The sequence below is a fragment of the Bos indicus genome, chromosome 16, assembly GCF_029378745.1.
Source record: "Bos indicus isolate NIAB-ARS_2022 breed Sahiwal x Tharparkar chromosome 16, NIAB-ARS_B.indTharparkar_mat_pri_1.0, whole genome shotgun sequence".
In the NCBI taxonomy this organism is placed as follows: Eukaryota; Metazoa; Chordata; class Mammalia; order Artiodactyla; family Bovidae; genus Bos; species Bos indicus.
This window is the reverse complement of record NC_091775.1, coordinates 75,554,859-75,581,419: the sequence shown is the minus strand read 5'-3', so window position 1 is coordinate 75,581,419 and position 26,561 is coordinate 75,554,859. Positions and strand designations below refer to the sequence as shown.

Below are 26,561 nucleotides of genomic sequence, written 5' to 3'. Positions count from 1 at the left end.
AGGAAGGAATGTTTGCCGGAGCAAGGTCCTGACCTGTGTAGCTGGAATCGTGGCTGAAGTCTGACTAGAAGCTGGGAGGTGGAGGACACTCAGAGCATGAAAAGACAAGCCAAGACAAACAGAAAGCAAGCCAACGATGACGTTAATAAACATGTCTATGGCTCTGCATCGTTTGCAGTCTATTTTTATATATTTAGCTCTCATAGGTAAACTTGAGACAGGCTGGTTTGATCAGATGAGAAGTCTAAGACTCAGAATATTTAGCAAAAACACCTACTATTACTCAGTCGTTAAGTATCAGAGCTGGAACAAAAACCCAGCTCCATGTGCTTTCCTTTCTAAGCCACAGGATTTTGAAATCTTTTTGACTCTAATTTATACCAAGAAATAAATTTTACATTATCAACTGGTACACTCATGATATAATATAATATATTATATTATATAATATAGAATATAATAGGTGATATATATATAGAATATAATAGAATATATAGAATTATATAGGTGAGCTCTATAATATAGCACTCTCCTTTGCTGAGTGGCATGTTTCCTAATCTATCCTATTCTAGCCTATTTCTTTACCAGATAGTTTTGGTTGTATCGTGGACCCAAAACTGAGTGGCTTAAAACACCAACAGTGTCATTTGCTCATGATTTTGTTGGGTGTTTTTTTCCTAGGCCAGTAGATCTCAACTGGGAGTGATTTTGCCTTTTGGGGGGCACATGGTTGTGTCAAGGTTTTTTTTATTTTTATCACTGTGGTGGTGGATGCTGCTGGCATTTAGTGGGTGAAGGCCAGAAATGCTGCTAAACATCCTATACTGTGCAGAACATCCCCCAAACAAAGAATTATCTGGCCTCATATGTCAGTAATGCTGAGGTTGAAAAGCCCTCTTCTGCACTGGGCAAAGCTCAGCTGATCTCAGCCAGGCCTGCTCATGGATCTGTGGTCAGCTGGTGGACTGGCTAGGTGAGGGGAGAGGCTGCTTGGTTCTGGGTGCGCTTTGCTCACACATCAGGTTTGCAGTCTGGGGAACAGGCAACTGAGGCATGTATTTTGGTTCTTGCACAGGCTGATCCAGGTTCATTCACATGGTGATCATCTCAGAGTTCCCAATGGCAGCAGGAGAGGGCAAGTTCCAAAGCTTAAACAATTTTAAAGTCACTGTTTACGTCATGCTTGCTACTGTTCCACTGGCCAATGAGTCACATCAGATCAGATCAGTCACTCAGTCGTGTCCGACTCTTTGTCACCACATGAATCGCAGCATGCCAGGCCTCCATGTCCATCACCAACTCCCAGAGTTCACTGAGACTCACGTCCATTGAGTCAGTGATGCCATCCAGCCATCTCATCCTCTGTCGTCCCCTTCTCCTCCTGCCCCCAATCACTCCCAGCATCAGAGCCTTTTCCAATGAGTCAACTCTTCACATGAGGTGGCCAAAGTACTGGAGTTTCAGCTTTAGCATCATTCCTTCCAAAGGAATCCCAGGGCTGATCTCCTTCAGAATGGACTGCTTGGATCTCCTTGCAGTCCAAGGGACTCTCAAGAGTCTTCTCCAACACCACAGTTCAAAAGCATCAATTCTTCGGCGCTCAGCCTTCTTCACAGTCCAACTCTCACATCCATACATGACCACAGGAAAAACCATAGCCTTGACTAGATGAACCTTTGTTGGCAAAGTAATGTCTCTGCTTTTGAATGAGTCACATAGAGGCAGGAATACCATCATTTCATTAAAAGAAGATTCTGTTCACAGCCTATAAATGTATTTCATGATCTACAAATTGATCAGTACTTGTAGACTGAAAGATGCTACTTTGTATCAGACTCTGCAAGCTATTCAATAGGATTTATCTCTTTTTTTCCCCTTTTATTTCCGGAATATTGGACAATGTCATATGTGTAGTAGGGGCTCAGTATACATTTTATGAATGGACGTGAGACATTGGAGATGCCCATAAAGAAACTTGCCTGACTTAGGAGGGATACTTCGTGAGAAAAGTTGGCTGGTTGAAGCTGAGCCAGAGCATGGCACTCTGAAACTGCCAAAGAAGACAATATTTTTATTTATTTATGTTTTTTTTGACTGTACCACCCATCATGTGGGATCTTAGTTCCCTGACCAGGGATCAAACCTGCGGCCCCTGAAGTGGAAGTTCAGAGCCTTAAGCCTTGAACTGCCAGGGGAGTCCCAGGGAAACATTTTTAAATCAGCTATCTGGATGAAGACTGAAGTACCAGATTCCTAGTCAGGCCTACTTCTCTGGATTTGTAGGGTCTCTCATACCTACCTTTCTCCTCTCATTGCGTCATCCATCATTAACTAAGTTAAAACGTCTCGGCCTTCTGTACCTAATCAGAACATATGACAAAAAGAAGATTGTACCTAATAGTCCTTACAGAGAGTTGGGGGGTGGGTGGAACTTACGGGAATTCAAGAACTTGTGAGCCTGTTAATTTTCTCAAAGGAAAGTTTTGCTTCTTTGGGAGAAAACAGGAAACCACGTGGGCATACAATCAAAGAATGCTTTTTGTTACAAGTCCAGAAAACCTAGTTTGAGGAATTAAGCAAGCTGTACTTTGTTTGCCATTGAGAATTCAAGAGATTCTTGGAAGGTGAGAGATGGGGCAATACGTCTGCTTCTATTCTAAGACCTGCTTGTTGGACAGGCCTCTGTCCCTCTCTGGGCCTTGGTTTCCTCTTCTGTAGAATGAAGTGATGAGACTGCATGAGCACAGAGATCCCTTCTAGCAGGCAGGTTCTGATAGCCTGTGTGTCTCCGAGTTTCTTGTGGCTGGAGGAAATCCTGACCCCATCTCCCTGCCTTGCTCATTCTTTCAGACGCCATCCTGCCTTGCGAGGAGAGTGAGCTCTTGATGTCAATCACGGGGTAACAGAATGAGAGTCTTCCTGTCTGTCCCCTGTGGGGAAATTGCAGGCAGACAATCAATCCAGCTCTTTACATCAGAGCCCCCTCCACACAGCATGTGATGGGGAAGGCCTCTCACTTCCCTTCTGGCTCCCACATGTCACCAAACCTGTTGCCACATGATTCAGTTCTCCATTGCCATTAAAGTTAACCATCCCCGGGAAAATGAATGCGCAGTTAACAAAGTGATAAGTTGATGCTTAAACTTTAAGTAGATTGCTTCCAGCTAATCTCAGTTAAGTGGCAGACAGAATCACAGGCACTCTAAACTCTGCATAAGCCCCAGCACCCAAGAAAATGAGTGGGCTCCCAAGGGGAAATCCTCGCTATGCTTCTCCTTCCAGAAGCTGAAATGGAGTGGGCATGCGATGGAGGCCAGGGAGAAGGAAAATGGGAAGAGATGTCCTGCTACCCTGAGGACCAAGTTAGTGGGTTAGCCTTAGGAGCACTGCTTAACCACTCTGAAAGTCCATTTCCCTATTCAGTAAAATGGGCGCAGTGATATCTCTGAGGATATAACTCTTGGTAAGAAGTAGAGGATATGTGAGTAAAGTGATTTATCCATCCCTGGTACATCGGAGGCTCCTGATAACAAGAGGTGGGGGGTGAGCACTGGGAGCTCCCTGGGAAGTCAATATTGCCAGCCTTAGGAGGAGACCCTTCCCTTCCAACCTCCCTTCCCCCCAACTGCTTCTGAAGATCTCTTTGCGTGGATATTAACACAAAAAGGAGGCAGAGACTTGCTTACACTTTGGGAGAAGAGGAGAGATGGCCGAATTTTGTACTTGTCCAAAGACACCTTTTAAATACAGGAATTCTCTTCCTTTTGTGTCCCAAAAGAAAGAAAAGCTCCTCCCTCCTGTCCCCTTCAGATTCCCAGAATAGCACTTTTTTCTCAGTCTCTGGTATGAGAGTACTAAGAGCCAGAAAGATCTGCAGTGGGCATGGTAACCCACTCCAGTATTATTCTTGCTGGAGAATTCCATGGACAGAAGAGCCTGGTGGGTTACAGTCCTTGGGGTGGCAGAGAGTTGGACACGACTGAAGTGACTTAGCATGCACTGGTATGAGAGTACTAAGAGCCAGAAAGGAGAGAGAAGGGAATATTAAGAAAGAGAAAAAGGAGAGAAAGAAAAAAAAAATAGCCTTCAGATGAATGAGGAATAAAGTCAACTCACGGCAACAGTCAGTTGCTTTCCTTTGTCTCAGCTTCAGTTGTATGAATCTCGACATTTCTGGTGAATGAGGAACTCCTAAAATTAATTGAGCAGCTACTATATTCCAGGAACCGTGTCAGGCCACTGAGGACCCAGTGGAGGGAAGGATGGGTGTAGTGTCTGCCCTCAAAGAGCTCATAGGCTGGAGAGGAAGACATCATACAACAGTCACAAAGAAGCGATCCCAGATGCTTAGTCTAGGACATCAGGGAAGGCTTCCCAACGACAGGGACAGGTGGGGGATGAAAGAATAAGCAGGGATTTCTTAGGTAAACAGAGGGGGGAATGGGGACAAATTTTTAGGTAGGAGGCGGAGCATGGGGAAAGGCTTAGAGAGGGAAGTTGAGGATGAGTTTGGAACAGAGAGAAGCTGAAGATGACAGGAGTAGAGAGTCAGGGAGATGAAGGCGGTGAGCAGTGTGGGGAGGGCGGCCTGCCTGCCTGACTCCACTGGGCAGGATCTACATCACCGTTTTGAGGATTTCCACAAAAGCACGGTAGAAGAACCCTGCTTTTTCTGTGTCCCATGAGTGGTATTAAGATATAGAACTTAATATAGCTTTTACATGGTGATTTAATATAGCTTTTATTTGGTAACAATACAGCTTTTATTTGGTAACAAGATAGTTTTAGATTTTTGTAAAGCGTTTTGGAAAGTCTTATCTTCATTGAAGGAGGGAGCTCTGGGTGAGAGAGGTGGTTGTATTAAGAGCACAGAGCTAGTCAGGGGTGAAACAGCTGTGTGGCTTCCTTCCATGCCCTTTTGTCTACAACTACCCAGAGGAGAAGGGATAAGTGTTAAGGTAGAGAACGTGACCTATATAGATGTTTGTAAAAGCTGCCAAGGCATCCCAGAATATGGCCCCAAACTCACTCACTGAATGTTTTAAATTTTTGAGGAAATGCAATGAAAGTCAGCGTGGTCAGACCCTAGGCAAGCTATCAGCTCCAGGTTGCTTGTGCTCCAGCATTCGACAGTACTGCATTTCTTCTGATGGCATCACATTTTCTTTTTTTGGGGGGCGTTTTTATTGCAGTGAAATGCACATAAAATATACTCTTTTAACCATTTTTAAGTGTACGGTTCAATAGAATTAAGTACAGCCATGTTTTTGTGCCAGTTCAGTTCGGTTCGGTTTGGTTCAGTTGCTCAGTTGTGTCCGACTTTTTGTGACCCCATGAACCGCAGCACGCCAGGCCTCCCTGTCCATCCCCAACTCCTAGAGTCCACCCAAACCCACGTCCATTGAGTCGGTGATGCCATCCAACCATCTCCTCCTCTGTCGTCCCCTTCTCCTCCTGCCCTCAATCTTTCCCAGCATCAGGGTCTTTTCCAATGAGTCAGTTCTTCACATCAGGTGGCCAAAGTATTGGAGTTTCAGCTTTAGCATCAGTCCTTCCCATGAACACCCAGGGCTGATCTCCTTTAGGATGGACTGTTTGGATCTCCTTGCAGTCCAAGATTTTGTGCAAAATGCCCACTATCCATCTTGAGAACTTGTTCATCATCCCAAACTGAACTCTGTACCACTAAACATCAGTTCCCCGTTCTCCCCTCCCTTCAGCTCCTGGCAGCCACCACTCTACTGTCTGTCTCTATGAATCTGAGGACTGCTGGTACATCATGGAGCTTCCCTTGTGGCTCAGCTGGTAAGTGGAATCATGCAACAGTTGTTCTTTTGTGCCTGGTTTATTTCACTTTCAACAATGTCTTCAGGTTCATCCATGTTGCAGTGTGCATTGGCGTTTCTTTCTGGGGTCAATAATATTCTCTCTCTCTGTCTCTCTCTATATATATTATACACACACACACACACATATGTATATACACCACATTTTCTTGACTCATTTGTCAATGATACTTAGGCTGTTTCTACCTTTTGGCTGTTGTGAATAATGCTGCTTTGAACCATTGATATATATATTTCTGTTCAAATCCCTGCTTTCAATTCTTTCAAGCAGACACCCCAAAGCAGAATCACTGGATCACGTGGCAGTAATTCTGGGTTTCGTTTTTTTGAGCAACCACCACGTTGGTTTCCACAGCAGCCGCCCCACTTTACATTCCCATCAGCAAGGCGCTATCGTATCTTTGTGAAGTTGTGTTTATGGCAGCCGTTATGATAAAAGGTAAGTATTATGTTAAGATCGATGCAGATCAAGAGGCAAGAGTGGTGATATTTGATCTGATTCCAAGGTTTGAGAATTCTGCACAGGTCTTCTTTGCAAGTGACTGCAGTTATCTAAGAATAAAGTGCAAATAATTTTTTCTTTCAATTAATGTGCATTATTTTTCAAATGGCTACTATGTTTTTAGGACATTAAATATCATTAAGTATTTAACCTAACTTTAGTTAGGTATGTATTTAATCTAACTGCTTGATAAATGGAACAGTTAGCTATTTCCTCTGGCTTAGGGATGCCATGAAAGCAATTACTGAGACACTAAGAAGGCCATAAACTGAGTCTGGAAACCTCTGGCCTAGAGGGTGAGCATGAAGGAAAGAGACCTAGGAAAGCTGGTGCTTCCCCCTCTCTTTTCTCTGTGGTTTATAACAAGGTGCTCTTTCCAGAATCATCCAAAACACAAACAATTTCTTGTTTCTTTCCTGTTTCTTTCACTTTTCCCCAAATGATACAGAGTTGAGTGAAGCCAGCAAAGCACTGAGCTTCCTCAATTTTGCATCTAGTAATTTGGTTATATGAGTTAATAGTTATGATGAAATGTAGTTAATAATGCAGGCAAATGCATCTTAAAAAATATATAATCGTCAGACTCCTTCTGGGTTGGTAGCACTAGCTTCAAATCTCCTAATGGTTCTGAAATAACTTGATCAGACATTACATTTGTCTCCCCCAAATCAGGCTCAGATTAAGCTGATAAGAATATATTTCAGAAGTCACTTCCTTCTGACACTGTTCCATAGTTTCCCAGCAGAGATGTTGTTCATTTCACTTGGTCCCATGGCTTTTGCTTATACTTCTTTCAATTAAGACATTTTCCCAACTGGATTTTGTTTATTTGTCTATGTTTATTTATTTGTTTTTCCTCTAGAAAGTCAGTTCCTGAGGACAGCAACTTTAATTCATTTAACTCTGATCCCTTATTTCCAGCAAGTATTAGTCTAGTTATGTGAGGGGAAAATGGAGAAGGCAATGGCACCCCACTTCAGTACTCTTGCCTGGAAAATCCCATGGATGGAGGAGCCTGGTGGGCTGCAGTCGGTGGGGTCGCACAGAGTCAGACACGACTGAGCGACTTCACTTTCACTTTCACTTTCCTGCATTGGAGAAGGAAATGGCAACCCACTCCAGTGTTCCTGCCTGGAGAATCCCGGGGATGGGGGAGCCTGGTGGGCTGCCGCCTATGGGGTCACACAGAGTCGGACACGACTGAAGCGACTTAGCAGCAGCATGAGGGGAAAACAGTAAAATAATAGTACTTTAGACCTAGGAATTCCACTTGTGTAATTTAAGAGAATTTGTTTCACTTGTGTAATTGTACCACAAGGATATAAGAGTAAATATGTAAAAACTTTATGGACAAAGATGTTCTTAGTCGCATCATTTCCAATCCAAACAAATAGTACAGGACTTTAAGCATTCAACAACAGGAAAAAGTTTAATTACATTATCATATATCCATTTAATGATCAGGTGGCTATTAAAAATAATACTTACAAATAGTTTATAATAAGAAGAAAATGCTTATGATAGTACACAAGTTAAAGAAAAGTAGGATTCAATATTGTGCATATGGTCTAATCTCAGTTTGGAAAAATAACACGAAAACTTGGCATTTAAAAGAAAAATAAAACTGGGAGAAAATAGATTAAGACTATTTAGCACTTACTGTCTCTGAATAATTAATAGCTTTCTACTTAGTACTCTTGTTACGTTTTGCAAGATTTGCCTGAGCATGAGCCTTAGTTTATGCTATGTCCCCTTCTGAGAATACCTTTCCTTTTCCTTTGTATGTTGGAACCGATTTGCTCAGACCAACTTAAATACTAGCTCTTCCACGATGCAGTGTTCCATCTACTTCTCTGGCTTCCTGTAGCTCTCATACAGTACAACTTTGAGCTAAAGACGATGTTATGTTTTAAGATTTCCCTGTAATATCTTATAGTCCATAGAAGTGGAAAGTAGTCTGAATCGGGAGGCAGACTGCCCACATTTGAATCTTATTCCTACGCTTATTCCCTGAGTGACCTTGTACAAGTTATTTATTCTTTCAATGTCTCATTTTCTTTATCTGTAGAATAGAGTTATATCTTATATCTAGATATAAACTTCTCTGAGGCATAGAGACCTTGTCTTTACAGCCAGTGATTTACTCTAAGGCTTTGCTGTATAGAAAGTGAAACCTATTTTAGTTAATTGCATGCAGTTTACATAGGGAACCCCATGGTGTTAGTAGTAGGCATATTCGTGGGCACATATTACTTTGCAATAAAGTAGATCAGTAGTAAGTAGATCACTTGTACCAGGTATGGCCTTATATTTTAAAGGCTATTGATGGACATGAGTTTGAACAAGCTCTGGGAGCTGTTGATAGACAGGGAAGCCTGGCGTGCTACAGTCCATGGGGTCACAAAGAGTGGGACATGACTGAGTGACTGAACTGAACTGACCTTTTTATTTAGCTATTATATCTCATATAATTCCAGGAAGGTTCTCATTTGTTCATTTCCTGGGAAAACTTTCTACTGAATTCACATTATGTGATATCACTGTTCTGGATTCTGGGGATAGAAGTGATGCAAAATCGTTCTTGCTTTCAAGGCAAGGAACTTAAAATTTAGTGTGTTCATGGTGATGGTTAAGTAGAGATAAGGTAACATACAGTTACATACATGTAGGAGCTCTAGTAGGAGCATGTAAAAGATACATTGGAGGCACACAGGCCAGAAGCTACAGCTCCTAAAGAGAAACAAGAAATAGCAAAAACTTTTGTAGAGGAAGAGATGCTTGCACTGAGTCTCAGAGAACAAAGAAGAATTATCTAGGTGAACTGGGTTTGAAAATGCTGTTCAAGGAAAAGAAATCAGCAAGTCCAAAGGCCTGAAGTTAATTTTTCTTCTGACCCTTGATTTTGTGGAGACACTGTTGTTTCTGGTTGAGCCAGCTGTTGAGATAGTTAACAGTAGTAATACTGACCCTGAAGAGGGAGGCTCAGAGATTTTGTATATTTGAGATAGAGTCTCATTGTGAACTTGGAGGTGATTCAAAAATATCTGGGACATAAATTATAAGTCTAAAATGAAGTGAAACTGAGCCAGCAGAGGTGTGAATGTGTGCAGCCTGAAGCTGGATAGGTGAGCCTGAGTCCCGTGCTAAGAGACCTGATGCTATGGAGGTGAGCATGTGACTCACCTGGAGGTCCTGAGGCTGAGGAGGTGAGCCTGGGTACCATACTAAGCTGGAGAGGTGACCTTGTGTGCCATGCTAAAGGAGCCTAAGTCCATCCTCACAAAGAGAACAAGCCCGGAAGAATTCTTAATAGTGAGTGACATTATTTAATTTTTTAAAGAATAAACTTAATGGAAGGGAAACGTATTAGGAAGCAATATGGTGACCCAGGGAGTCCTGAATAAAGATAGATGCAGCCCAGAAACTGATGTGAGAAACAGTCAGATTCAACAGGATAGTAATGGAGTGAGTGTGGGTAGTTAAAAAGAGGGAAATGACTGAAACTGGTGATGACGATCACCAAGACAGAAAAGCAGAATGTGCGCTCTGTTTTAGAAGGAAAAATAAAAGCATGAGTTTGAATGTAGTCTTGAGCTTCTGTGAGATATCCAGACTGGACAGATATATGTCCTAAAAAGCTGGATATTTGCTATTTGGAGCTCAGTAAAGAGATTGAAGACTAACTTCAGAGAGCTAATGATAAAATAGGACATTAAAATAGAAGTGGAAAATAAAAATCATGCTGCTAATGAAAAAATGAGGCATTTAACATTGAAGTAGAAAATAAAAATCATGAACTCAAAAAAAAGTAGAGGAAGCAAAAAATTTAATTGTTGATATTGAACATTTAATTTAGCTTGGAGCTTCCTAGAAGTCTGGACAAAACAGAAGCTGCTCTTCTGTCCATAGTATTTCTTCACTTTCCAGAGTTTACAAATAAAGTGTTTTCTCAATATAGTACATCAGAAAATTTGGGGAAATGGCAGAGTGTTAATGACACTCCCTAAAAGTAAAAGCCAGCAAATACAATTTAAAGACGGCATTTACGCTATTGGCACAGAAAACATTCCCATTAGAGGGAAAATATTTGACCCTGTTAGAACTCATAGAGAAATGTAACAACATGTTTAAATATTTGCAAGGATCGGTATCTTAGGAAAAAGCAATTTCTTAAAAATGTCTTGTCAAATAGCACTTTGACTAACCCTTTTAATTCTTAGAAAACGGATTGGTTAAAATTAATTGAAGTTTTATATAAAACTCAGTGATAAGCTACTCAGGCTCAGACTACCATGGTTTCCTCTTTCTTTTCAGACATGCATTCCGTGCCAGATACTGGCCACCACCGTCGCATTTTACGTCTCGACCCCACAGAGCAGTCCTGCTGGGCAAACACCTGGCCCTCTTCTCTGCCACGGCTCGGTCCGGTATTTCTTGACGCGATCTGACTGTCTCCACTATTGCTAACGCACACCATCCCATTTACCCTCCTCTGAATGAGTACAAGTATTTCCCAAAGAAGACAGCTCATTTTTGAGTTTCTTAGTTTTCCAAACATGGTTTACTTTGAGCTCAAGAGGGAAAATAAAAGCCTCAGGAATTTCAGCAGATCTTATTGCAATTTTATTAAACAGAGCCCAACTTGAACATCATCTGTATTCTGAGTTCCAGCTCTTTGTCAGGCCCTTGTAAATGTTGACGCAGGGTTGGCAGGTTCTTTAGAGGAGGTGTGGGGTATTCGTTTCCTAAAGAAGCCATGTCAAAGTGCAACAAACTGGGTGTCTTAAACAACAGAAATGCATTGTCTCACAGCTCTGGAGGCCAGAAGTCCCAGATTACGGTGTCAGTGGGGTTGGTTGCTCCTGAAGTTTGCGAGGGAGTCCCGTGCCTCCTCCCTGGCTTCTGGTGGTTTGCTGGTGATCTTTGGCTTGTATTTCCATCGCCCAGATCTCTGTCTTCATCTTTCCGTGGCACGTTACCGTTTGCTTATCTCCTGATGCCTGCTTCTGTGTTTAAATTTCCCCCTTTGCATAAGGATGACTGCCATTTTGGATTAGGGCCCCTCCTCAGGACTCCATTTTAACTTGATTACCTCTGCCAAGCCCTCTATGTTGAAACAGGGTCACATGTAGAGTACCAGCAGTTAGACACTCAACATTCCTTTTGGGGCACAATTCCACCCAGAACGTGTGGTCTGTACTTCCTAAGAAAGCGAGGGGTTCTCGAACTTTGAAACGTGTTAGACACACTCGAGGAGCAGCAAGTCCTCAGGCCCCTTTCTCTCTCTGCCAGGGCAGCCTGACCCCTCGCCTCTGCACAGTCCCGTCACTGATGCGACAGCCAAGGAGAGAGGGAACATTCCTGATATCTCTACAGGGAAACATTTCCCAAAGCTCGCTCTGCAACGTCAGTCATGCGAGACACTCAGCAGTAAAAGATCCCAGGCAGTTTACTTCTGGAAAGACCTTCCCAAACCTCACAATTAAAACAGGAGCCCTTTAACTTGATGGCTGTCTTTTGTTTGTTTTGCTTTGTGACTTGAGGATCTTACTACTCTCCCATGGAATTAATGTTCGATAGGGAACGTTATGGGAAAGGCTGGTTTAATGTTTGCTGTTTACAAAACGTATTCACAGTTATCTCATTTGGTTCTCAGAATGGGTTCTGGTGGACGCAGAGTGGTTATTATGGGTTTGTGGTGGAGAAACCACAGTTTACAGAGGTCCCTCATTGGCCAGGATGAGGTGGCCAAAAGTAACGGTGATGGAACTTGCGTCTATGCCTCCTGATCACACGTCCAGTACTTTCCTCCTCCTTCGGCACAGAGTTTCTCAAGATTGGAAGGCTGGTACATAATCTCTCTCTCCCTTTTTCTTTGCTACCATAATTGCATTCAGGACAATTCCTTAACCTTTTCTGAGAAGCAACAGCATCCTTTCTGGGTGAGGATGAGAAGGACAAAGCGGAGGGTAGGGAGCAACTCCACACCCAGGATGCTCTGCCTCGGGCTGCCTGCCTCTTCCTCTCCCCAACTTTTCATGTTTATTTAGCCGTTGGTCTGCTCTTTTTCTCGTTTACATCTGCCCTTTTGGGAGAAACTCTACCGGCTTTACAAATAACCTGGCTTCAAACTCACTACACATTCTCTCCATTCCAATATCATCTCTCCCTCCCTGCCCCCCATCTTCAAGCGTCCCTACTTTATTGGTTCCTGAAATGCTTGTGGCATTCAGAACACAACTGTCATCTCTCGGATGCTATCTGTTGCCATAGACGCTTGTCTGCAGGGAGTCTGGGTTCCAGACTTGTGGGGATCACCAAAACTCTCAGACCCTGTTGGGGCTGGTGAGTCCCTGTCCCATTGTCCTCTGACTCATGAACACGAAAACCCTCCATCATTCCATCACTTCACCCACTGCCCAGGGTGGGCTGTTGCTCAAAGGCAGGGCCAGGGACAGATGTTCCTTGTCTCAGGAGGAAAGCTGATTTAACTTAAAGAACATTTTTGGGTGTTTCTTTACTTAAGGTGAAAAAGGGAAGTTTCTCAAGCCTTTGGGGAGTGGAAAAGGAGTTTACATAGCAGAAATTGTTGTAATAGATTCTGTTCTATTGGACTGTGGGATTGCTCTGTGAAGTTGGCCTTTACATTCTTTCCGAGGTAGAGCTCTGATCTGACTATGGTGTGCAAGGCGTGGCTGACCTTCTGACCTCCTTGGTGACAGCCTCCCAGCATCGTCTGTGGACTGATGGTGCACTGATTCGGACTCAGCTGTAGCCATCCCAGGGAAGGACGGGGAGCTGGCACTGAGCCTGACTTCAGGCGAGAGACACGCAGCTGTCAGTCGCTCCTGTGAGAAGTGAAGCTACAGCATTTAGTACCTTCAGGGGTCTGTGAATTCCAGCATGTGCGGAGCCATGCTGGTCTGAAGCGTGTCCCAGGAGGTAAGGTCTGGAGGGCAGTGGGAAGGCAGACTGGGAGCAAGACCAGAGGTCAGGGTTGTAGCTCCTGGTGGTCCGTCTAACGGAAGCCCTCCAGGCACTGCCTGGGACCATTGGGACAAGGACGGGGTGTGGAGGGAAAGGAAAGGGATGGGGTGATCAGGGAAGGCAGACCCCACACTAAGGAGGCACTTTGCCCTACGGTGCACATCCCTTCCTGTTTTCCCTACTCTGCTCTGTGTTTGGCATTTGGTGCCTTCTTTTCATTCCAGGTCTCTCAGCCAGAATGATGTCACTGTTTACAGCTTGGGCTGGATATTTCTTTGCTGCAGGAATTATCCTGGGCCATGTGAGCTGTTCGGTGGTATCCTTGACCTTGGCCAACTAGATGCCAGGAGCACCCCACAAATTGTAACCATGAAAAAAGTGTCTCCGGACATTGTTCAGTGTTACCTAGGGGTGAAAAATTACGTTTGCTCCCTTGACTGAGAACCACTGCTCTAGAGAAAAGAACTTCAAGGGTGTCGGGAAGCTAGGCCCTGAACAAATAGTGTGAACTATTTGCTAAGGGCTGAACTTCAGTCCTGCCTGGGAGATAGACCATCTGAGAGAAGCTGGGGTTCTTACAGCTTCGTTATATAAATACAAGCCACACAGTAGGGATTCCTGGGACACTGGGACAGGCACAGCTTGCACAAGGGGCTCGGTCCCATGGAGCATGTTATGCGTGGAACACACAGCCTCAAGACCATCTCCAGACGAAACCTGCTGGCAGGATAGCGCGTCCGTGAACTTGGTCAGTCCTGGTGGAAACTGTTCACAAACTGAAGATGCAGGTAGGTCTCCAGCAACTGAAGCAGAATAGGTGTGGGAAAAGTGACAGGGAAAACCGTGGTGGCGATGACGATGATGAAGACAAACGTTTTTATGACTTACCACGTGTGACACTAGTCTAAAACTTTGCTCTATTTTCTTTTTTCCTATATGGATATAAATCTGGCTTGATTCCTGACTGCTTTAAGATCACTGTGTAACTTTTAATGTATCAGAGATGCTTTCACTGGACATCTTACGAAAAACAGCAAGCACTTCCTCATCACTCGCAATCCCTTTTACCCTGTGTTATGTAATCCCAAGGGCTTCCCTGGTGGCTCAGAGGGTAAGGCATCTGCCTGCAATGCGGGAGACCTGGGTTCGATCCCTGGGTCAGGAAGATCCCCTGGAGAAGGAAATGGCAACCCACTCCAGTACTCTTGCCTGGAAAATCCCATGGACTGAGAAGCCTGGTAGGCTACAGTCAATGGGGTTGCAAAGAGTAAGACATGATGGTGCTACTGGAAGAACCCACCTGTGCAGGAGACAGAAGAGATGCCGGTTCGATCCCTGGGTGGGGAACATTCCTGGGAGAAGGAAATGGCAATCCACTCCAGTATTCTTGCCTGGAGAATCCCAGCGGCAGAGGAGCCAGGCGGGCTACAGTCCCTGGGGTTGCAAAGAGTCGGACGTGAGTTGGCGACTAGACTACAACGTTCTTCATACTTCCTTTTTGATCACCTATCTTCTTGCTCATGATAGTAAGCTCTACAAGAATGGAAACTTTTTTTTCCCCACTTCTATACACCGCCAATTATTAATTTAAGGGCTTGTTATGGGCTGAGTTGTGTCCCCTCAAAAAGCCTATTACCCTTAGAACCTCAGAATGTGACTGTATTTGAAGGTAGGACCTTTAAAGAGGTGATTCCATTAAAACAAGGTCATTGGGGAGGAGCCCTAATCCACTCTGACTGGTATCCTTGTAAGAAAAGGAAATTTAGATACAGAAAGAGACTCTCACCTCCTGCTGTGTGGCCTGGTTCCTAACATGGACCAGGACCAGTCCATAGCCTGAGGGTTGGGGACCCCTGCATGGTCCACGGCCCAGAAGTTAGGGACCCCTGCTTTAGAGCTCAGATCTTAAAGCTCAGGGTGTGCTCAGGCTGATCCAAGTCCTACCCGTTGGCTTGTATCTGTTACACTCGTTCCAGCATTGGGAATCTCACTGAACGTGGGGTGAAGGACCCAGCCCCACCTCCTTGTCTGTTTTGTCTTATATTCCTCACTTCCCTTTCCCAAATACAGTGGGGGGACATTAGACTGGATTCTTTCCTATGTCCCTTCCAGTCCTAATTTTCTACATGTCCATTCCCTTTCTAAAAAAACTCCCGTCTTCCTGCTGTAGGCCCCGATGGTACGTGCGACTGGCTTGGTTTTTTCTGCCTCAGTTTTGTGTTGGCCAAAGAACGCTTCTGGTTCTGGTAGCATTTCACCCTGATCTGGCCCATAAAACAAACAGATGGGCTCGTTCTCCTCTTGGGATGTAGCTGATGGGTTTGCCTCTGGAATTACTAGCCTTCCCCTTGCTGACTGCCTTCACTCTGAAAGGTCATTAACGACTTTGTCCTCAGTTCAGAAGACCTGTTTCCAATTTTCTTCCCAATCTCCCTGCCAGTCCACCCCTCGCTGACTCCATCTCTCAGTGTTGGTAATCCTACATAAGCACCATCCCCTTGGGGCCCTGATCCCCCCAATCCCACGGGTCCCTCCTCTGAATTTGACAAAGGAGATGCTAAGGGGTGGATACCCCAAGAGTGAGGCTGGGTTGAAGACTTTATCTGCTCCTTGCAGCTGCATCTTTTGTGAGTTGCATTCTCTGGCTCGTCAATACCATTTCCCATTAAATTAAATAGCTTATTGACTAGTGTGCCACATGGCAATGGGGTTGATGGGATTCACAGAGACTCCTTGCTCCTCCCGCCCTCCCCCCAACAATCACAGGTCACTGCTCAGTAAATCAGCTGGTAATGGAGTTTGAACTCCCAGAATCAGCTCCGTGTACCCTTTTTATTTGTTTTTAATTTGTATCAGTGGTAATTCTGTCTGTTTCAATTTACGTGAAGGTACAGGCTGCAGAGCTAAGGAAGTGCCCTTTTTTACCCCATTAACCGCAGACAGGGATGACCACCTTTTCTGGCTTCTCTACCGTGCCCTGTCCAGTGGCTGAGGAGCATCCCCTTTCAAGGAAGGGCCCCCTTTGTCAGGACACACCAAAGTGCCTCCTGATCTCCACCAGACCCAGGATGGAGCACTGGATTTGTTGTCCCAGGTCGTCCTTCCCGGTACCTCTTTCTTCAGACGAACTGTAAAATGAGCCCAGGATGGAAGTGTCTGGAGGGAGGAGCTTGCACCTCGTGACCTCCCGGACTGCGCGGCCGGCAACTCCTCTCTCCCACGCTGGTTCTTAAGCACGCTGCATATCCCTCCTGCCAGAATCGGTCTGCTGCCTTAGTCTCTCTCCGCCAGGGTATTCATCCGCAGGTGAACGCTATTTACAATTTATCAGTGTTCGACCTTGATTGTAAAGTAGAGATAGTTTCCTGCTGCTGCTGCTGCTGCTAAGTCGCTTCAGTCATGTCCTACTCTGTGCGACCCCATAGACGGCAGCCCACCAGGCTCCGCGGTCCCTGGGATTCTCCAGGCAACAACACTGGAGTCGGTTGCCAGTGCCTTCTCCATAGCTTCCTGCAGTGCTCTTTAACTTCCTCTCAGCGTCCTCTTTTCTCCCCTCTGGCCTTGTGAAAAAAAAAAGAAAATAAAATAGAAATGGAGATACAGAATGGAAATAAAAAGCATATAAGAATGGTTGGATGTAAATCCACTTGGGATTCCCCAAGATAGGCATGGCCAAGGTTGAGAACAGTCTGGGGCTACAGAAGTCATCCCTGAAGAGAAGCAGACAGGTCTATGTCCCATAAGATGAACCTCCTACTGATTCTAAGAAAGAAGGGCATGAGGGGTCAGCAGTGAGATAAAGTCGCACAGAGGGTAGGAGCCCCTCTAAACTGTAATCCCACGTCCACCCCCTCTATGATTCAATATACTGTCAAAGAAGGGTTAAAAAAAAAAAAAAATGGAGAGGATAACACTGAGCTCCAAGCACGAGACAAAACCCGAGAAGCGGCTCAGAATGCGGAGGGCCAGGTGGAATTCAGTCTTGGGTGTGGAGGATTCCAGACATAATTCACTAAAGCTTTAAGGAGACTATGAACCCAGCTGGCATTGGCACCACTTTGCCAGCTTACAGAGAGTGTGTTTCTGCTCCCATGAGAGAGCCCCTGTGGCCTCTGGTCTTACGAGGACCTCTGCTAAGCCCTGCAGGCTCACCACCGCTGTGTCCTCGTTGGGTTTCTTCATTTGCTCCTATCACGGGGTCTTCACTCTCTGTCTGTCTCACCTCCCAAGTCCTGGAAGCTGGTTAAAAAAAACCCATGCTGTGCAGGGCCCAGAGGTTATATGGGAACTCTCTGCACCTTGCTGTCAATTTTCCTGTGAACTGCTCTAAAAAGAATAAAGTCTTCAGAAGAAAGTCTATGTTGTCCCAGCTGAGGACAAACTGTTAATTTTGTTATTTAATTTTTTAAACTTTTTTATTTTGTGTTAGAGTATAGTTGATGAACAATGTTGTGATGATTTCAGATGGACAGCAAAGGGATTCAGCTGTACATATACATGTATCCATTCTCCCCCAAATTATCCTACCATCCAGTCTACCATGTAACGTTATATATTGCTATATTTAAAATGGATAACAAATAAGAACCTACTGTATAGCACAGGGACCTCTGTTCATTGTTATATGGCAACTGCTGAAGTTTAAAATTCAAACTCTCTCCTAACCTCTCAAATTTCTGGACTTCTTAGTATCTTCTTGTGTAAGTGGCACCTCTTGTAAAATTCACTTGCCAGTTTGTATTTAAATGAAACCCCATTAATCCTGAAATTTAATTATTTAGTTAGATCGAGTTCTTTGACTCCCAAGTCACTGGTTCCTCCCATTTCTGGTCAGTTCCTCCCATAAAACTGGACTTGGGGGGGCCAGACTCCTACAACAGACCCATTTCATGGATCAAATACCAATCAGACTGATGATCTGATGATGGGCTTTAGGGATTAAGTTTGGGGGAGATGGAGAAATGATTTTGGACAGAGGAAACTTCCCACTGAAATATCTCAGTTAATGAAAAGAAATATGTGGAGAGTGCTTACTAAATGCTAGGCTTTTCACAGGCATTATTTTGTGTACTCCTCCTATAATCCTATGAGGCTAGCTTGATGAAAATAACCCCTCTCCTCACCTGAAAATTGGGATAATAATAGTTTACCTTACTGGGTGCTTTTGAAGATCAAATAAAATACAGTATATGCGATAAGAGTTTGTCAACCTCATGCATTTTGCAAATGTTAGTTGATGCTGTTACTATGCCTCAAATCAAACCTCACGGGCAAGGTAATTTCAGGTGTAATTTCAGGTCTCTGTGTAGTTGCTGCCTCCCTCAGATCTAAAGTACTCAGCTCTGTAGCTGGAGTTGTGAATTTGATTACATCTCATTGCTTTGCTCTTAGGCACCCATTTTTTATTTTTTCTGCATTAAAGAAGAGTTGTAATAAGGCAGGAGTTCCTTTCTTAGCTCAGGGCCTGGCGTCTAAGTTAGCTTCAGAGGGAACTGTTTCACAATCCCTTAGCCAGCTGGCCGGATGACCTGCAGGTAGGGCTGAAAAGGTTGGCCGTGTTGGAAGTGGCTCAGGTTTGTCCACTGGATGCTCTTGCATCTGACTCCTGGAAGCCTCTAGCTGCTTAATGGCTTCATTTAAGTGATAATATGAGCCGATCGTATGTCAGGTTGTTAAAATGGTGATAACATATTGCACTAAGAGAGCATTATCTATGGTAACTGCATTATAATGGCGAGGGAACGTCGACAGAACTACATATGATATTCCCATAAACACCAAATGAATTCAGAGCGACGAGGCTATTCATTCCAAGTGTGGCCAAGGCAGGAAGAGGTAACACTTCATTTTCCAGGACCTCATTTCCAAACATCGCAAAAGGAGACTCATGCAGGCAGGTGTTGACCCATCAAAGTCAAACAGACCCACATGCTTCTCTGATTCATAATTGCTCTGGACACCCACTTACCCATCCTCAAAGCAGCGTGCAAGGACACAGAACTTTCTCCAGAGCCATAAGTACCGTATGTCCAAGCTTCACTTCACTCTCCTACGGAATTATGGAGGCAGGGCTGCACAGGAAAGCATCCAGGCAGTCTAGTCCCCACCTCCCCACTCCCTACACCCTCTGAGACCACCTCCAAAACAATAAAGTCAGAAAATCTCACTTTGTCACCTCCAGCCCCCAGGCTTCAATCCCCTTGGCAATTTGAGAAGAACTCCTCAATATTCAACCTTAATGCCTTCTGCTCTGAAATGCCAGTCTTAAAGTATTGTCCCGCCCAGGGTATTTACATCTTAAAAGAAGAATCTAAAAGAGAAGAGGGCTTCTTTAGAAAATGTAGATGTAACCTTAAGATGGCAATCATAATAGTTACCTTCTGTGTAATGCTTAATACAAGCCAAAACAATGTATTTCCTTTATCTGGAAATCTCAGAATCTTCTCCAAGGCCGGGTTTACAATTCCTATTTTAGAGATGAAATAACTGTTAAGTCATAAGCAAGAAGGGATAGAACTAGCATTTAAATACAGTCCTGCAAAGCCTTTGTTTTGGATTGTCTTGCCCAGTAAATTGCCTGACACCTTTGAGTCTGTTTTCCTATTCACTAAGTTCTACCTCAAGTTCTAAAACTGTGTCCCTGCCTTAAAGGCTATTATGAAGGTGACTTAGACTATATATATGTATGCCCTTGTGAAACTACAAACCACAGAACATGTGTCTGTAAGCTCTCGTGGGAAGCCCTGGGTCTAGAGTTACAAAAGCTGAGTTCACGTGCCTTATTGAGTGGGGTTCTTCAGTCCACCACTATCTATCCTTGCGGGATTAAGCCCTGCCTTCTTCCTGTAAAAAGGGGGACGGGTGGTGAACACAGGCGCTCTTCGTTGCCTGCCTACCAGTATCCTCCACGTGCTGGCCTAGAAGCTTCTGCTCTAGTAGCTGATAGTCTAAAGGGGCGAATAGATTGTGTAAACAAATAGCAAGAATAAAAGTTCCTAAGTGCTGTAATAGAGGTACGTGTAAAGTGTTTTGGGAGCACCAATGAGGCAAAGCGCCTGGTCCTCAACAACCTCATTACGAGGAAACAGATGGATGGTGCTCTATCAAAACTAATAGAATGAAAGATATTGCTAAGGCAACGTGCGCCCAAGTGCTTGGGAAACTAAAGCGTGACGTACCAGAAGGAGAGTTTATGATTCGCCCCAAGGAAAGAATTGCTATCTGAGGGATTCCCATGCCGGTGGGGAAATATTTTTAGGGGACTGTGTTCCTGGTGGTTCCTTCATGACACATTCGGGAGGTTTTCTGCCCCCTCGGCTCTGCTATAAGCCTGGTCTCTCAGCGCCAGCCTGAGTCTCCCTTACTCTAATCTCCGTCTGTTTCAAAAGGTGAAGGATTGTGACCTGAAAGCTTGTAGGCCTGAGGCTTCCGCATCTCTGGGAGCACCGAGCCCCAGGGACCCCCCAGGGCCAGAAGAAATGGCCTTTATGCTTTCGGAAAGTGATGAGACTCTGAAGCCCCGATTCCCTGGCCCCCGGGGAGCCCTGAGGCTGGAGGGGGGAGGGTTTCTGGCAGCCCCTCTAACCCTGCAATTCTCTCAGCTCACCTGGCTGTGATTTGGGGTCAGGGCTGTTGTTTCACTGCTTAATAAGGGAGGTGCCAGCAACAGAGCAGTGCATTCCTGTTAAAATATTTTGTCGTCAAAATCCACATAGGGTACAACTGCATTTATGTGAAATGTCCAGAGTAGCCAAATCCAGAAAGAAAGAAGGCACATTAGTCGTTGCCTAGCACTGGGCAGTGAGAAGGGTGGGGGCTGGGAAAGGATGGGGAGTGGCTGCTGGTGGGCACAGGGGTCCTTTCTGGGGCAATGAAAATGTCCTAGAGTTGATGGGGGCGATGGTTGAAAACTCCATAAATATGCTAAAAACATTGAACTGTATAATTTAAATTGGTGAAATGTATTTTATGTGAATTATATCTCAATAGAGCTGTTAAAATATAAAACATAGACATGCCAAATGTTCGTCTCAGAGGCACTATAAGAAGTCTTCCGGTGGAAAGAGAAAGCTGTCCCAGCAGCTGGGCTCTGACCCTCCAAGTTCCAGTTCCTCCTGGGGTTCTGTTGCTCTCTCCACCTGCCGTGATGCACAGCCCCAGCGAAGGCTGGTGTTCACCAGGGACAGAGGTCTGGCTGGGTCCCCTCTCCTCTGCAGAGTGCCTAATGTGCCTTAACTCAAGGCAGATCTTTTTTTCTAAGCAATAAACTCTGTTACATCCAAGTGAAAAATACTATTAGAGAGTATGGAGGGGCAAATGGGGAGTAATTGTTTAATGAGTAGAGTTTCCATTTTGCAGGATGAAAAGAGTTCTGGAGATGGAGGGTGGTGATGGTTGCATAACAGTGAATGTACTTAACACTTCTCAACTATACAATTAAAAAAATGGCTAAAATGATAAATTTTATGTTGTGTATATTTTAACACAATTGAAAAAAAGAAAACTATTATCATATAATTGAGGAGGTCTCCAAAGCATCATTAGAATGAGTAAGAGTAATGATGGATTTCTGTGGTGGCTCAGTGGTAAAGAATCCACCTGCCAAACAGTTTGATCCCTGGGTGGCGAAGATCCCCTGGAGAAGGAAATGGGCACCCACTCCAGTATTCTTGCCTGGGAAATCCCATGGACAGAGGAGCCTGGTGGGCTACAGTCCATGGGGTCCCAAAAGAGTCAGAAACAACTTAGTGACCAAACAACAGTAACAACAAGAGAGGATTGAAAAGGGGAATGCCCTATAGGAAATTAAGCAACTGATCAGAAATTAGTCAGCATGATAATGCTGCCTATGCAGGGAACCTTGGAACTGTATCCCTACGAATGAAAAGGGTATTTCTGCTTTTCCAATGTCCTTGATCCTGGAGAAGAGCTCTGTGTGACGTTGTACTGTCTATTAGAGAGTTAAGAGAACCCTAACCCATGCTAGCTGCTTTCAAAAGACATTATTAGATATCAATCACAGAGCTATGGTTTTTCCGGTAGTCATGTATGGATGTGAGAGTTGGACTTAAAGAAAGCTGAGCACCGAAGAATTGATGCTTTTGAACTGTGGTGTTGGAGAAGACTCTTGAGAGTCCCTTGGACTGCAAGATCAAACCAGTCCATTCTAAAGGAAATCAGTCCTGAATATTCATTGGAAGGACTGATGCTGAAGCCGGAACTCCAAACCTTTGGCCACCTGATGCAAAGAACTGATTCACTGGAAAAGACCCTGATGCTGGGAAAGATTAAAGGCGTGAGGAGAAGGGGACGACAGAGGATGAAATGGTCAGATGGCATCACTGACTCAACAGACATGAGTTTGAGTAAACTCTGGGAGATGCTGATGGACAGGGAGGACTGGTGTGCTGCAGTCCATGGGGTCGCAGAGTCGGACACGACTGAGCGACTGAACTGAAGTGAACTGAATCACAGAGCAGAAGGAATTTGACTTTGCAGTGCTATGCCTTACTCATCCCACTTTCATGACCTGACACATTGCTCTCACCTGGCCAAGGTACTTTTTATTTCTCAAATTAAAATTATGCTCACCCTATGCCCTAAACTCCTCTAGTATTCCCAAGTTCATCCATCCAATTGCTCAAGCTAGAAACCTCAAAGGGATCTTTGGCATCTCCATTGCCTCCCAATCAATCATTAAAAACTTCTTAATTCTAAGTCCAAATTATCTCATGAGTATGTCTGCTCACTTCAAACCACACTTCCTCCACCCAAGTCTAAGCTGCTAGTCTCACTAGCCTACACTCCTACAGTAATTTGTTAAGTGATCCCTTCTCTTCAGTCCCGGTTTCCCTACCCCCATCCCCAATCTCATTCTTCAGGTAACAGCCAGAGTGATCCTTTTAAAGTTTAAATCAGATTAAGTTACTCCTGGGCCAAAGTTTCACAGGCTAGCCACCCCAACCAGAAGAACCCTCCCGTGGCCTGCGGTGCTCTGCAGGGTCCACCACCTGCTGACCTCTGTTCTTCACATCACCTTCTTCCCTGTTCACAGGGTTTGGTAGCCTTTCCCATCACTTTAAAGGCCCCAAGCTCTTTTCCTGGCTAAATCTTATTCCTCCTTCAGTTCTTGGTTTAAATATCACTTATGCGGAGAAGCCATTAATTAATTCATTTACTACTTATTCATTTGTTCGATAAATATAGTACTTAACAGAACTTGTCATTATAAATTGATTATTTACTCTTTAAAAATGTCTTTCTTTAATGCAGGAAGGTCTTTAGGAGTGGAGACTATTTAATTCACCAATGTATTACTTTCACAAACAATAGCTGTTCAATAAATATTTGCTGAATGAATGAATGAATCTTTAAATGGAGGTTGTATTTCTTTCTGATAGCATGTGGCATATGGAAGGTTTATTGCTTTTTTCTCTTCCTGACTTCTTCCACATCATAAAATAACAGCACATGAGGCTGAGGGCGATGGAAAATACGCTCGCCAGTTTCCTAATGGAAATCAGCATTGGTTAATAAATGATAATAATAATGACTAGCATTTGTATGGTGTTTTACAATTTGCAAAACATTTTCCACATGCATTATCTTCTGCAATTTAATAAACACAATCTAGCCCTTGGCTGCTCTATAAAAACTGAATTAAAAAAGAAAAATCTTGATGACAAAAGATATGAGGCTGTTATAATATTTAAAGTTCACAATTAAACATGGGTGAGTTAGAAAAAGAGGGTTGCTCCTTTCAAATCCTGGGGGCACCCTGTGGGTTTTGCAAAAACAAAGGTACATCTTTCAAGTCCTTTGATACCTGTGCGCTGTCAGAGCTCCGGGCTGCTCACCATTTGGTTTAGATCCCAAGACGTGGTGTGTATAACCTGATGGATTCTACCCCAGTTTCCCATCAGCAGGAAGCGTCCTCCCTAAAGTTCAAGGACAAGCAGCATCTCTGCAAATAGTATCTGGAGTCCAGGATCCACGGGCTGTTACTTGTAAGGTGAGGGAGCTTTCCCTGTATTGAAGTTCCATCCCTACAAAAGCAGCCACGCTTGGGGGTTTCTTAAGTTGAACTATCCCTCCTCTTTCTCTCCCTTCCTCCCTATTTTCTTCTAAAAGTCTTTTCTTTTTACCTGTATGTGTATAGTAATGGAAGGAGACTTTCAGAGCACAAGGACCCACAATACTCATTAGAAGCAGATTTAAGAAGTTGACTAGAGTATCTGCACAAATGGTAATTCACAGGCTTAAGTGGAAGATACCCGGGAATACATATCCGCTTACAGTTTTGCAACTGTCTTACTCTACAGAGTAAAAGTCCAAAGGCCTTTAATCTGGGCAGTAAAATCCTGATCAGTTTACCTTCACCAAAGGGGCGTGGCATCTTCAAGGATTTTGCCTGGCACTTTCAATCTTTTTCTCCTCTTGGTATTGATTCTCTGGTGTCATGCTCAGCAAAAGGCCAGCCTGAGGGGTTAGATGCCCCTGAGAGGCAGAGGACTGTGAAGTGACAGAAAGGATAGATCTATCACCTTGAACACAGTCAGTCATGGAGCTGGTCAGGGTCAGGCCTGTATAATGCTTGAATGGGAGACCAGCTTGGAACAGAATATCAGGTGCTACAGGCTGGGAGACCAGATGCTACAGAGAAGTGGCCACTGGAATGCCTCTGCCAGCTGGAGCCCTGAGTTTCAGCAAGTCATATTCCCCCTCCTCTCCAAACTGAGTGATTTTTGTCTGATGGTCTCTAGGGTCCTATTTGCTACAACATTCTGTTGTTGTTTAGTCATTAAGTCATGTCCAACTCTTTTGCAACCCCATGGACAGTAGCCAGCCAGGCTCCTCTGTTAATGGGATTTTTCAGGTAAGAATACTGGAGTGGGTTGCCATTTCCTTCATCTTCCTGAACCAAGGATCAAACCCATGTTTCCGGCATTAGCAGACGGATTCTTTACTAAGCCACCAGGAAGTCACAACATTCTAACATTATGGTTTTAAATTTCCTTTACAAGCTGAGCCACCAGGGAAGCCCTTACTCATTCTACAATCCCTAAAAAGGAAAACAAAAAAAAAAAGGATGTCGTCAAAGTTGTCAAAGACTGATGAGAGGAAAAAATAAAAAATGAAATGTGTCTACTGATTTTGGCACTTGGTGAATGGGAGGGCATTTCTTTTCCATGGGGATGGTCTTGATCCCTGTCTCCTGTACAATGTCACAAACCTCCGTCCATAGTTCATCAGGCACTCTGTCTATCAGATCTAGGCCCTTAAATCTATTTCTCACTTCCACTGTATAATCATAAGGGATTTGATTTAGGTCAAATGGTCTGGTGGTTTTCCCTACTTTCTTCAATTTAAGTCTGAATTTGGTAATAAGGAGTTCATGATCTGAGCCACAGTCAGCTCCTGGTCTTGTTTTTACTGACTGTATAGAGCTTCTCCATCTTTGGCTGCAAGGAATATAATCAATCTGATTTCGGTGTTGACCATCTGGTGATGTCCATGTATAGAGTCTTCTCTTGTATTGTTGGAAGAGGGTGTTTGCTATGACCAGTGCATTTTCTTGGCAGAACTCTATTAGTCTTTGCCCTGCTTCATTCTGTATTCCAAGGCCAAATTTGCCTGTTACTCCAGGTGTTTCTTGACTTCCTACTTTTGCATTCCAGTCCCCTATAATGAAAAGGACATCTTTTTTGGGTGTTAGTTCTAAAAGGTCTTGTAGGTCTTCATAGAACTGTTCAACTTCAGCTTTTTCAGTGTTACTGGTTGGGGCATAGGCTTGGATTACTGTGATATTGAATGGTTTGCCTTGGAAATGAACAGAGATCATCCTGTCATGTTTGAGATTGCATCCAAGTACTGAATTTCGGACTCTTTGGTTGACCATAATGGCTACTCCATTTCTTCTGAGGGATTCAGATATGCAGATGACACCACCCTTATGGCAGAAAGTGAAGAGGAACTAAAAAGCCTCTTGATGAAAGTGAAAGAGGAGAGTGAAAAGTTGGCTTAAGCCTCAACATTCAGAAAAAGAAGATCATGGCATCTGGTCCCATCACTTCATGGGAAATAGATGGGAAACAGTGGAAACGGTGTCAGACTTTATTTTTTGGGGCTCCAAAATCACTGCAGATGGTGACTGCAGCCATGAAATTAAAAGACACTTACTCCTTGGAAGCAAAGTTATGACCAACCTAGATAGCATATTCAAAAGC

General features: G+C 44.1%; 1 long non-coding RNA gene across 1 annotated transcript; it reads left to right on the top strand.

Moving 5' to 3' along the window:
- The first annotated feature begins 5,718 nt into the window (after nt 1–5,718).
- On the top strand, nt 5,719–10,939 carry LOC139176270 (uncharacterized). The gene is made up of 3 exons (XR_011560684.1): nt 5,719–5,805; nt 6,115–6,285; nt 10,663–10,939. It is a non-coding gene; the product is annotated as an uncharacterized lncRNA (long non-coding RNA).
- Nucleotides 10,940–26,561: the final 15,622 nt, after the last annotated feature.